General features: G+C 45.0%; 1 long non-coding RNA gene across 1 annotated transcript; it reads left to right on the top strand.

Moving 5' to 3' along the window:
• Nucleotides 1–318: 318 nt before the first annotated feature.
• On the top strand, nucleotides 319–11,438 carry LOC146812210 (uncharacterized). Its single transcript, XR_014965882.1, has 3 exons — nucleotides 319–450; nucleotides 10,764–10,941; nucleotides 11,304–11,438. It is a non-coding gene; the product is annotated as an uncharacterized LOC146812210 (long non-coding RNA).
• Nucleotides 11,439–13,440: the final 2,002 nt, after the last annotated feature.

Raw genomic sequence — 13,440 nt, 5'->3', positions numbered from 1 at the left:
TTTTACAGTTTAGTTTTAACTAAAGATTCAAGAACTCAAAGTTGTATAGCTAACTCATACCTATTTTAAAAGCATCCAGGCTTGGTCAATAAAAGTGAATTTGAAACAAGCCATTGAATGAGTATACTCAAGAATTCCAGTTTTCAAACTCAAGCATATTCCAAAAATGGAGAGTGCCCTACTAAAGAGACGTCACTCACAGCTTGTCTCAGGATTGAGGTTGGATTTATTTAGGTGCTCCAAACCAGGTCACCATAATGAGAGGCTTGACCATTTTTCTCTGCAACAGACTTAGTTTTCATGCTTTTGTTTGCTCTACAGTTTGAAGAAAATATTCTGATGATCTGCCTTGCCCTGCTGGACTGTAACCTGAATTACAAGAAGGACCGTAAAAAAGACTACTCTCGCAGGAATGACCCAGTATATGTGGGACGTGTCTGCACTGCTATGGTAAGGCACAATGTCAGTGTGTAACAAACCTTTCAATAAGAAATGTGGGTCATACAGTCAAAATATTTTCGTGCAAAATGCATTGGAAAAGAGTGATCCTAGAATCAGTATTAAAAGCGAGGCATGCTATCCCTTCAGCAAAACATTGCCAAAAGTTTGAGATTTCTAATGTCACTTTATCTCTGCCACGGGATTTCAGGCTTATTCAGTTTGGTAAAAACAGTGGTTCCTAATCCTAAGCAAATTGTAAATAGTATATGATCTGTATAGTAATAAAGTATATGTTCAAGGAACTAGTTGAGAGCAGAGTCTCTGAGCACAAAATTAGCTGGGGAGGAAGTAGACTTGGATCATCAGAAGTATCAAATGCTGTGGAGAGATCATGAAGTTTAAGAACAAAAGGTGCAATTGTGGTGGGCAGAGGTTATGACACTGGACACTTGAGAGAGGAACATCAGTTGCCTTTGACTTGCATGAAGAAATAAGGTTCCAGTAGCCGTGAGAATCTGAAGTCCAGCGGACAAATGAACCAAGGGACCATAGACAATGGGAAGTGCCGGAGAAATATGGTATCTACCTGGTGAGCTTACTGTCGTCCATTGTTTCACTTGAACTGCCCACCCGTATATACCTGCCTTAGGAGACAGCAACCTGTGCTTAGGCATGTGACACAGTGGTGGACATGTGTGTGGCCTGAAAAGGTTAGATGTGACTACTTTCAGTTCATTTAGCTTGTGTGTTTTCCCTTTCCAAGACCAAGAGGTACACTGAGGTTTAGCCCTTGCAGCCAAGACACTTGGGGGCATATTCACAAGGACGTATCTGCGATTCATCTCCACCTCAATGCATCAAAAGTGGAGCTAGATCTAACACCCTATTCACAAGCTGGTGCAAACTGCAGACATCGCCAGTATTCCCGCGATAACTGCCCCAAAATTTATCTCCACGGTGGACACCACCAACTAACCCTAATGAGATGCAGAGTAGGCGTGCCTATGTATGCAAAAACACATGAAAAAACCACAACACCACTTTCAAAACGAACTGACAGATCTGCGAAGCGAAAAACAGGCGATAAGTCTTGGTAGCCACAGGTATTTAACACCTGCCTCAAGCAGGTGTAAAGACAGACGAGTAACTGCAGTAGGCAAATAAGTCCCACACACAGCCACACCTGAAGAACAAACAACGCCATGGAGCTACTCTTCATGCAGCTTGGAGCCCCAACAGGGCCATATCACCCACCACCACCACTCCCAGGACAGCCACCACCCCCAGGACCCGGCCCACCCCCCCGGACCACCACAGAGGCAGCGCCAGCGCAGAGTAAGACAGCAGACCTACTGAAAATGCACCACTCTCACATACCTAATGCCCAAGGAAGTCATTGCCCACTACAGACTCAAAAGGACAACCATCCTCCGCATCATGACCCACATCACATCGCCCACAGGCTGACGGTCCCAAAACAGCGGAGAACCAACATCCCTCTGCAGACAAAGCTGCTGACTGTGCTGTGCCGCACCTGTAGGCCTTTGGTACCTTGCAACCAACAACTGCCAGAGTCAGAGGTGTCTCACAGCCAGCCCTTCAAAGTTTATCACACCTGTCCTGGATGCCATCCTCAGCTTCATACCCCAGTACCTTCACTTCCCCAACACTGCGCAGGAACAGCTGGAGACAAAGCAAGGCTTCTACGCCATAGCTGGATTCCCGGGGTGTTAGGGGCAATAGACTGCACACATGTCCCACTTGTGCCCCCTGCTGATACTGCACACCACTACCGCAACAGAAAGCACACGCATTCCATCAATGTGTAGCCAATAGTGGAACACCAGGGACTCTTCACCAAAGTCGTCGCCATCTACCCAGGCAGTGTGCATGATTTCATCATCTTCCAACAGTCCATCATCAACCAGCGCTTCCAGGATTATAATATAATATCCACATTTATAAAGCGTGAACAATCACCCGTAAGGGTCTCTAGGTGCTGGAGGCCGACAGCAAAATTAAGCAAGCTATTGCCCAAAGTCACATGGTGCTGCGCTAATCTGCCACCGGCGCTGGGGATCGAACCGTGATCCCCAAATTCCGGAGTCAGTCACCCTGGCCGCGGCACCACACCTCTTCCCTCATGGCACATATGGAACTGGACTGCTCGTTGGTAAGTGCTAAATCAACACATCACACACCCCAGATCCACCAACACACAATGCACAACTGTGAGAATGCACACGTGACCAAACCACATACAACATGTCAAACTACCTGAAAACCTACCAGACATGACAACACCACTCCATGGTCATCCTGGGCTACACCTGCACCCAGTACAGACATATAAAGGCACCACAGCCACACAACGCTGAACGGGTGGAGATGCGGGATGCAGCCATGTGTGAAGGGTGCAAGTGACCCGTGAATGGGAATGTACACAACGACAAGTGAGGCGTGGATGTGCAGGACAGACATGGGTATGCAAACCACAGACATGTCCATGCAGACCACAACTGCTGGTGACTGGAGAGTAGTGAGCAGTGGTCGCAACCATGTCACTCCAGGCTGTGGGTCAGATAGCGGAAGTGTCACACGCTGGGTCCCCCTGTGTGCGTGAGCATAGTGGGTTGGCCCTCAGTACGCCAGGGCTGTGCAGGGGTGTGGTCAAAAACCCTGTTGCGCAGAGCGTGGTTCACTCCCAGGAAGGCCAACTGACAGTGAGGTGCCGCACAGCCTGCCACAAGGCCGACACCGTGAGCAGCAGGACCTGTGACCCTGTGCGCCTGCTGCACCCCAGGATGCCGATGCACAGACCAGGCCTTCCCGCCCCAGCGTGCCAGGGCCACACTGTCAAAGAGGGCCCACCACGTGCCGGTGCATCCTCCAAGCCCCAGTCCAGCAACCTCTGCACCTTCCACAGACCATTTCTGCTCCCCCCCCATGCTGGCCCACATCACTCCTTTTTAATTAACATACTCCACCAGCGTCCTCTTTGACCCAGTAGGTCCCACATGTGGAACTATGTCCTGAGTCCTGGATGGCAGTGACCCCAAGTTCGTGGCAGTGGCCACAGCACCAGACTCCCTTCGATTAGTGAGGCATAATTCCATATCGCAGGCCTGCGACACATGGTGCCACTAACCCTGTTCAACGCAAGCCAGCGAAACGTGGTGCCACTGATCCTGTGCGCCATGAGTGACCGTCATCCTCCGGCAGAACATAGTTGGTGTCTGAGCCTGTGGCCTGGGGGTTGTCATCAGCAACGGGCAGGTATGGACTTGGTGTCTGGCATGGGTCTGTGGCATTCATATCCACCATGTTGCCGGACACAGCTGGCATGTGCCTTTTGCATCATGCCCTGGCGTTAGACCTCCCATTCTACCCCATGACACTCCGCGGAAGGCAGCTATAACACATGCGAGGCCCTGCTCTGCCCTCATGACCCTACCCCAGTCTCCCACAGGTCAGCGTCCCGTGGCGGTGGACCCGCGTCGGCTGCTGTGTATCTGGGGCCACTAGCCCTGTGCGACCCAAGTAATTCCCCCTTGTTGTTCTGACATTGCATTTCTGAGTGCCTGATGACTGTTGGAGTTGTTGCCAGCTACTCCCTGAGGGCTGGCTTACCTTCACCCCATCCAGAGCCAGCATAAGCGTCACTGGATTAGTGGGCCCGCCATCACATCCTGCCGAACCAAGTATTGACTCTTTTCTCCCTGCACTGTCACAGGTGATCAAGGATATGCACTCTGCCCTTGGACACCCCACGAGACCCGGACACACCCGCCCAGAGGCAGTACAATGCAGCCCACATATGCACCAGGGGCATCGTTGAACGCACATTTGGCGTGTTGAAGTCACATTTCAGGTGCCTGGACGGCACAGGTGGAAAGCTCCTGTACAGCCCGAACATCGTGTGCAAGATGATCGTTGCATGTTGTGTGTTGCAAAACGTCTGTGTTGGCACCAATGCCCCATGGATCCCAGTTCCAGAGGTACCGGACGATGATGGTGATGATGAGGCAGGTAGCTCACATCCCACTGCAGCTGCGGCAGGAATGGCCCGTAGGAACACCATTATTGACACTTACTTCTCATGAGCACGTTGCATTGTGGCCGTCCATGGCAATTATGGGACAATACAAGATGTCCAATTGCACAGCATGTGTGATTAAAACATATTTGTAGGTTACAGGTTGAACTTGTACATTGTCATGTTACATTTTCCTGCGGTTTCAGATGTGATTTGCCATGTTGTGCACATTTGCGGAACCAGTTGTGTCCTGTGTTCTGTTGTGGAGGTGTTGCTGTTTGTACCGGGATGTTGTCAATGTCGAGGTACACTTATGCTTATGTGCGTATGTTGCACGGTGTGTGAGTCTCTCCTACGGCTATGATTTGTCTGCCACTGGTCTCTTTCATGCGGTGTGCCTGTCAGTTCTGTTTTTCCACGGTGCTTGGATATTGTGGGGTACATGTTGTCCTCTGCAGTCGGTCAGGGTTCGTCCGTGGTACTCCGCAGTTGATGTATTTTTTCTGTGGAATTTTCCATATGCTGCTCTTGTGCTTTTTCCGCATCACACATGAGTATTGCTGCCCTCGCGCTGGTTGTCACTGTTTTCTTATCATGCTTTGGCCCATCGCAGGTTTTTTTGTGTTGTGGTTTGTGTTTTTATCTCCATCGAGGTGGTTGTACCGCGGACATTGTCCACGGTGTCGGCAGACTATCGCATGGTACCGCCTTGTTCTGAATTCCACGTTGACACAGGGTTATTTTCCCGTAATAGGCTGCAAGGTGTATAGTTGCGCTAACATTTTTTGGTGATGTTTATCACACGTTCTTGTAAATATACCCCATGGGTGTTTCCATCTAAGCGTGGTTACTTTGAACAATTTAAACCATTATCCTAGAAAGAACAGTTCCTGAATTATTGGTGCTAAAATATCCTCATGCAATCTTAGCCCCACAACAGCTTGGTTCTATTCTTGGTAAATTCCAGTAAAAGCCTCCGGATCCCTGGGTGCCCCAGAAACTCCTGACTGTGAACTTTGGTTTCTGGGATACAAGTCCTTGATGTTTTATTGGTCGGATATGAGTACCAGCAATTGATATTAATAGATTTTTGCAACCCCTACCTCATTGGCACCGTGAATCCTGACTGTGGTCTGTTTTTTGTCTCCAAAAGACACACCAGAATCATACTGAGTGGCACCCACCAGTGGGTGCCAATTGTCTCCTCTATACTGGTAACCACCGTAGATTCATCACAGTACTCCTGTTTATCCATATAGAGCTCCATTGAGTTTGGCTATAGATGGCAGAACCCTTGTAATCATATAAAACAATCAGAAGGTGGTAGGGAGGAGCTTAGGCTTTATCCTGAGACATTTTAAAGCATAGACAAAGTGGTTAATGGCACAGAGGCCCAACTTCCAAGGAGGTTCTAAGAATAGAGACAGCCTGAAATTCAACAGTAAAATGTAATTCCAGTGCGCAGTAAAACTGAATATTTTTCACTACTTTACTAAAGCAATAACGGTGTACATAAAAGCTATTATCTTTTAATTTGACATCTGGACATGTAGATTTCACAAAAGTTTGCTTTGTTTGCCCAGGCTGACTGACCTTAACCCTCGCACACTCAGCAGTCAGAGGCAATCACATTAAAAAAAAACACACACATTTTTCAGTCTCATGTCTTTCACCTTCCTAAACAATATCACTTCTACTTCACCACTCTGGACCTGATTCACAAAGGTAAACTTACTCTTTTGTGTAAGTTTACATTTATTTTGGAATTTACAAGCAACGATTTAGTAGTATGGAGGCTCTGATGATAGGCATGTTGTATCTTTTTATGCAGTGCTTAGTTTGTAAAAAATGAAGTGTCGGGGCCCCCATCAGGAGGCCACTGCAGCTTACACCATCCATTGCCCCTGCTCGTGCTGCAAATGACAGTACCAAACCAGCTACTAACCTTCACACTGTACAAGTGTGACAATTCAGACTATTGCAAGCCTGCAAAGCATTACAATTAGCATGGACAACAGGTATTAGTAATTTTTAACATATATTGAATGTGTAAACAACTGTTGTGGTCCTTCCTCTAAATCAATCAGCCCACTATGTGGCAGACTATCATAAGTGCCGATGCTGCCAATTAAGTTCCGGTGCAGAGCACCGGAAACCACTGGGTCAAATTAAGCAATGTTTTAGTGCAAGTCGTTGTAATGACTTGCAATGTAATGCCATCACATACTAACAACGCGGTCGTTGAAACGACTGAGTTGTAATGGTAGCACGATGCAATGATAGCGTTGTAAACGCTGTTTCCCCCTACTTCATTACTCTTTTTCCTCTCACCTCTTTCTCTCCCCATTTCTATATAACTCACCTCTCACTACCTCCTTCTTAGCTCTCTCTTTATCTCAGCTATCTGCACCACCTCTTGCTGCCTGGGGACTCTCTTCATCTCATTCCTCTCTCACTACTTACTGCATTCTTGCTGCCGCTCAGTATCTACCTCTGCCTCTTTTCTCTGTCATTATTGGCGCTCTCTCTTGTCAATCTCTTCATCTCCTTTCTGCCTTCACTTCCCTCACTTTCCAAACCTTTCTCTTTTTATACGTATATCTCACCTCTCTGTCTCCACCTCTCTCGCTAGATCATAACTCTGCCTCATCCCCACTCTCTCTGCTTCTCTATCAACCACACCTCTCCTTCTCTGTGTCGCCTGTGTTTCATTTGCTCATCTTGTAAGGGTCTGCATTCATTATCTCTTTCTATCAATCTCCACTCTCTACTGTTCTTTCTCCTAACTACTCTCTTTGTTATGACCTGTCTTGGCTTCTTCCCATTATTATCTTAACACACTCTCTCTACTTTGCATCTCTCTGCATGCTTAATTTGTAAAAGAAAGAGTGCCGGTGCCTGAAGCTCTGCTCCATAGCCAGCAACTGGTGCAATTATATGTTGGCATGCGGATTACCAAGGCCAGTAGTCTTCAATCCAATACCAAACACTCCCTGCTCCCTTTTCTTACTCTTGCAGGTTCCCGCTTTCTGTTTGTGACGGTTTTGCCGTCTTTTGCTTCCTCAGTCTTTCAAGTGTGTTTTTCCTTCTCTTGCATGTGTAAAATATCTTATGGAAAAATAAGTACCAGTCTCCAACAATAAGTGCTGGTGCCTTATTCCGCGAATCAGTACCTCAAATTAAGCACTGTCTCTCTGTATGTCTCTCACTACTTCACCACTCTGTCCACCTCTGTCCTTCTTCATCACTAAATTTTGCTAAGTCACCAGTATTTCCACCTTACCTCTTGCTCTACTGCACCCCTGTTGTATGATTCCCCTCTCCATCTCTCTACATTTCCTTCTTCCTATCTCTAGCTCTCTAGTACTCTACCGCATCATAAAATCCCACCATTCACCAACCTCTATTTTAGAAACCACCTCTACCAACATTTCTGACTACCACACTTTTGTCTATTGACATCTGTCTCTCCCTAAATTATCTCTCTCTCTTCTTTAGCTCTGCCTACTTTGCCTCTCTACTTCACCTCTCTTGGTATATTGTCTCTTTACCACCTTGTCTTTTTGCTGCTGCCTTCCATTTCTCTTACTCTTCAGAGAAGCTCATTGTCTAGCCAGAGATCTGGCAATTGGCACTCCATTTTCAAGTGATATATGTGTTTTTTTAATATTATGCACTAGTCAAATGAACATCTTCTAAGTCACCACTAAGGTGTCGTATGCCCAATGGAAAGAACACGCTGCTGGATTTCGCACAAAATTGTTTTGTTGAAAGACACAAACAAAAAGAATGTGCAAGTACAACATGAAATGCCTTGTGTCAAAGATGCCTGTTCAAGATTTCCTTTGATACAATTTGGATTGCTGACGCCAGGCAGCTTGAAATTGTGGCTGTTCTTGTGTGGCCTAGTTTCTGAAAGTTTAACGTATATTCCAATATTATATTATATAGCATCCCAAGAGCTTGAAGTATCATAAAAATGGTAACATATTGAAAGTTGTTACAGAGGGCCACGAGATGGATCGTTCACAAGGCCCTAAAAATTCTTAAAACAGCACTGTAAGACCACACATGATTCTACTGTAATTCTCAAATGTTCTGCCTATTTTCACCAAAAGATTCATTCAGACTTTGCCTACAGAATTGTAGGGAATGTGCGAAATTCGTGTAATAGGCTGTCGCCTAATTATGCGCAAAATACGTTAAATTACGCATATGTATGCAAAATGCAAATCTATCCTTTCGTGATATAAAATGTGATAGGAATTTCCACGTCCATTTTTAAGGCGAAGATGCATATTACACAAAAAAAAAGTTACAAAACAAAAGCAGCAACTCGCATTCTGTTGTTTTCGCAATTCGGGTATTTTTTTTCTCACAAATAGGGCATTTTTCCCATGAACAGTGCATAAATAAGTGGTGTGGTGTAATGGCGCAAGTTCTGGAATTTTGATAACAAGCATAACACAAAATTCCTGAAATCATTCGAATTACGCCGTCGTACTTTACATTTTATCAACATAAAAAGGTCCCTCTTGTGTATCCTTTCTGTGTTTGTCTATTTATCATTACCTTACTGGGACATACATTCAACGCTCTATCCTTTAACCAACTACACTGTGAGACCTGTTTTTTGAAAATATATCTGTCCTTTTATTAAAAATTGTGATACAAATAGTCTCATCTGCAGTATAAAATCACATAAAACAATTTTAAAAATACGTTACAATATCTGTCATCAAAAAAAGGTTTAACATAGAAATCGATCAGTTTTCCATGTAGAACAACCACTTATATGTTTGCTATATTACTTCCGTATTTTCCTATAACATAATATTACTGAGAGCTATACCAACCATTGTTGTTTCATACAGTTAATGAGAAAAACTTTGATCCCATCAGTGCAACACATATAAACACCTTACTGAGATTTAAAAAAATCTATATACAAATAGTACTTTTATTTTTTCCAGGCCCTACAGAAATGTCAAGTGACAGGGTTAATTAACTGTCGATGCAGTGTTTAAGTTACAGAGAGTGTTTTTTCGGTGGAGCATTACAAATATTTCCAGAAATTACAGGGACTGGGATGGTAATACCATACAGCTTTTTTAATGCCGTGAGAGATTTGAGGTAAAGACCAGTGGAAACAACGGTTATGTGCCAATATGTCTTGACTTTTCCGAAATAACAGAGACATGGCTGATGGTGATGTTAGCACCTATCTGTTACTTTTGTCCAGTTTAATGGGAAATACAGGGCCTTAATCTGCAGATATCTTTTGTGTCGCTAAAGTAACAGGTTGACCGAATTGCTTCTTCTGTTCATCTAAGTAAAGATGGATTCTCATATCGTCTATCCCATCTCTAATGTCCTGTTCTCACTTCATTTAGAGAGAGGTAATGTGCACTGTATGTCACCAACAGGTCAATTTTCCCAAAGATGGATTCTCATATCTTCTATCCCATCTCTAATGTCCTGTGCTCACTTCATTTAGAGAGAGGTAATGTGCACTGTATGTCACCAACAGGTCAATTTTCCCATAGATGGATTCTCATATCTTCTATCCCATCTCAAATGTCCTGTGCTCACTTCATTTAGAGAGAGGTAATGTGCACTGTATGTCACCAACAGGTCAATTTTCCCATAGATGGATTCTCATATCTTCTATCCCATCTCTAATGTCCTGTTCTCACTTCATTTAGAGAGAGGTAATGTGCACTGTATATCACCAACAGGTCAATTTTCCCAAAGATGGATTCTCATATCTTCTATCCCATCTCTAATGTCCTGTGCTCACTTCATTTAGAGAGAGGTAATGTGCACTGTATGTCACCAACAGGTCAATTTTCCCAGCCTATTTAGTTTGACTTAATGAAAATGACTTAAGTTTTACTGCACACTTTTGAAAGTTCCTCAAGGTTGTTAGTTATTTGGTTAATCTTTGATATAATTAGCATCAAACAGAAAGTACTCCTGTGGACATCCCCAAGTAATGGGTTGATTAAGTAGGTGGAGGCAATTTTACACAACACATAAGTTGTAGAATGTATGGTTGCCACACTGGAGATATGGAAAGTCGGTACCAGGAGACATTGCGGTAGGTTTTAGATTTTACAGGAGGGAGATGCAGGTATAAGCTCTGTATGAAAAACATAGATGTCTCTGTACAAATGTTTTTTTTTTTAGATATACCAAAGCAATAACAATAGAATGAATATCTAACACTGTCAATAACCTAAATGCCAATAGAACTGGAAAAAAAGTTGTACTGCATTCTCTTTAGGTGAACTCCATTGACGATAATGGAGTACTTGCAGGACGGTGGAGAGAGCCTTACACAGGTGGGGTTCAGCCGACTACCTGGAGTGGAAGCGCTGCCATCCTGAGAAAGTGGTATAAGGACAGCTATCAGCCAGTGAAATACGGGCAATGCTGGGTCTTTGGAGGGGTCCTATGCACAGGTACGTCATTCCTTTCCCATGAGTATAAAACCTCATTAAAATTCTGTTTGTGAACATGCTCACATCTAGATATTACAGAGAGAGGTGCTGGAAGCATGCTATGGGTCCCGTTACAAGATAGCCATAAAGTCGTCCAGTTGCCCTCCTACCCCAATTTATACTGGGGACATTGTCCAGGAGGGGTGGGGGCCACAGGTTTCCACAGATCATGAGTCCAGGTGAAATACAACAGAGCTGTGATATTCCTGCAGATCTATGGTAAATACTTCCATTATCCAACTGCACTACACGAGGCATTCGCAATGAGGCTATTAGATTCAGAATTATACATTTGTAGTATTTATAATTTCTTATTTCACCAGTACTTAGGTGTTTGGGAATACCTGCCCGGACCATCACAAACTTTGAGTCTGCTCACGACACTGATGTAAATCTGAGCATTGATGATTATTATAAAATGACAGGAGAACGTCAAGACTCCCGGGACAGTGTCTGGTAAGTAGCCTGTCAGGTGTATTACATTTTATGAGAGGTCGTTGTTCGTTTTGACACTAAATATTTAGCAACAGGAAATATCTTCTCCAACTTCTTCCTGCCAAAAACCTTCTGTGAAAATTGATCTTTCCAGGGATTGATTATTTTGTACCCATCTCAGCCGGTCATAAAGATAGCCCCAGATTCACTATTTGGCATTGGACCAGGGAGGTCCCAGAGGTCCTGTTCTCCAGATGCATTCCCCCATCGTCCCTCCCTTTGTGTCATCCGCATCGCCAGTTGTTAGTAAATTGAATCCATCATGCTACTTTATGGGATTTTGACTTCACTTCAAGGAGTGATCTTTGACAATATGGCTGCTTTAACATCATCCAAGAGAAAGCACATTACACTTTTCCATAATGTACATAAACCTTATCTTTATCTAGGGGACAGGTCATGTCGCCCAGAAAGTTTGGCTTTGCAGCTGTTGAATACTCCAGTCATTGTTTTTACGGTCTGTAATTTTATTTGGGATGTACCGAGATCGGGAAGTTATCTGGTGATTCCTAACAGTAGGTTGGCTTTTGTATTTGTGTATGTCTTGCCTTGCATTATGCTGCATTAAATCTTGGTTGCTTTCATGTTTTTTTGTTTAAAGAGGTTTCTGACCTTTTGGAATGATATGCTTAAGTGTGATTTTATTTTGTAAATTTGAACTGTTATTATGAATGTATTTGTTTCTTTGCATGATTCTGGATGATTAATTGATTGATTGATTGTTTCACCTCTGTTGTGGTACAAGCAGTGAGGAAATGGGCTCAGGGTTTTTTGTTTCTGCTCAACTTGGCTTTGCTATTCCTCTTGGGAATCCAGTCTGGAATGAAGTCTCCTTAGAGTGTATTTAGATGTCTTTGTTGATATTTTCAGTGATGTGGAGTCATGCTGTTATTGATTTAAAGGTGTTCCAGAAGGCAGAGGCAATACTTTCCATTGGGATTCTTGTCTAAGACTGCTTTGTATTGGGTGCTTTTGTGTTTAGATTGGCTACAATTTTTTTTAAACTTTTAGTAAAAATTAGCAGTGTGGAGCTTCGCACCCAACCCCAGACAAAATCTGTCCAAATCCTTTTTTTCTCATATCGGATGGCAGCAGTGTACCGAGGGCAGTGCATCGGCACGGGCGCTACTTGATTCTGATGCATGTATCAGCCCTGGGGACCAAGGTGCGACGGACTGGCTGCCTGCAGCATCGGGGTCTAGTGATACACAGCAAGCAGAGACTGATGTGGCAGCCACCTCTTTGTGTTCCTGGACTGCTGACAGGGCCGGACTGGGAACCGAAACCGTCCTCAGCGAACTGCTCGGCTGGCCCCCTTGAGGGGGAGGAGGGGGGTGCAGCCGAGCTGTATGCTAGGACCAGTTTCAGTTGATTTTGTTATTCGGGGCCGATATTGACAGCCACCGGTAACAAAAATGGTCCACCAGTGGCCTAAAACCCACCCCCACCCTGGTGGCCCACCGAGGTAACACCCGGTGCACACTACAGGCACTGACTGCTGACCATGAAGCTCCCAATCGCAGGAGCAGAGTATTTGCTGGGGGGCCGCAGCACCGTGAAGAGTGATGGTGGCACTGCAACCGTTTGCAGGCGGCTAATGGATGAGCCCTCTCTGGCCTGGGGGGTTGAGGACCGGGACGTTGTGTGTCCTGTGCCTGAAGTCCTAGGCGCATACAGAAACGACTCCCGCCTGGGAAGTCATTTCAGATCTGGAGCCAGGGGCCTCCCGGAAAGGGGGGTGATTGACCAGGGGATGCTTGTTGCTACATCTGGGGGACCAAGGATGTGACTATGGTGTTGCCCCTTTCTGATGCATGTAGAGCGAGCAGCCCTGACGAACTGTAGATTGGGTGCTGTATATATCCTAGTGCACTTGTGAATTCTCCTTCCCCCATCCCCCGCAGTCAGCCCAATACAACTTGCAGCTGATGGGTCTGGAGGGGCCTCTGGGAGTGTAGAGAGGGT

This window comes from Triturus cristatus, chromosome 7 (genome assembly GCF_964204655.1).
Source record: "Triturus cristatus chromosome 7, aTriCri1.1, whole genome shotgun sequence".
In the NCBI taxonomy this organism is placed as follows: Eukaryota; Metazoa; Chordata; class Amphibia; order Caudata; family Salamandridae; genus Triturus; species Triturus cristatus.
Note: the sequence above shows the minus strand (reverse complement) of the source record. Positions and strands in the feature narration are given on the sequence as shown.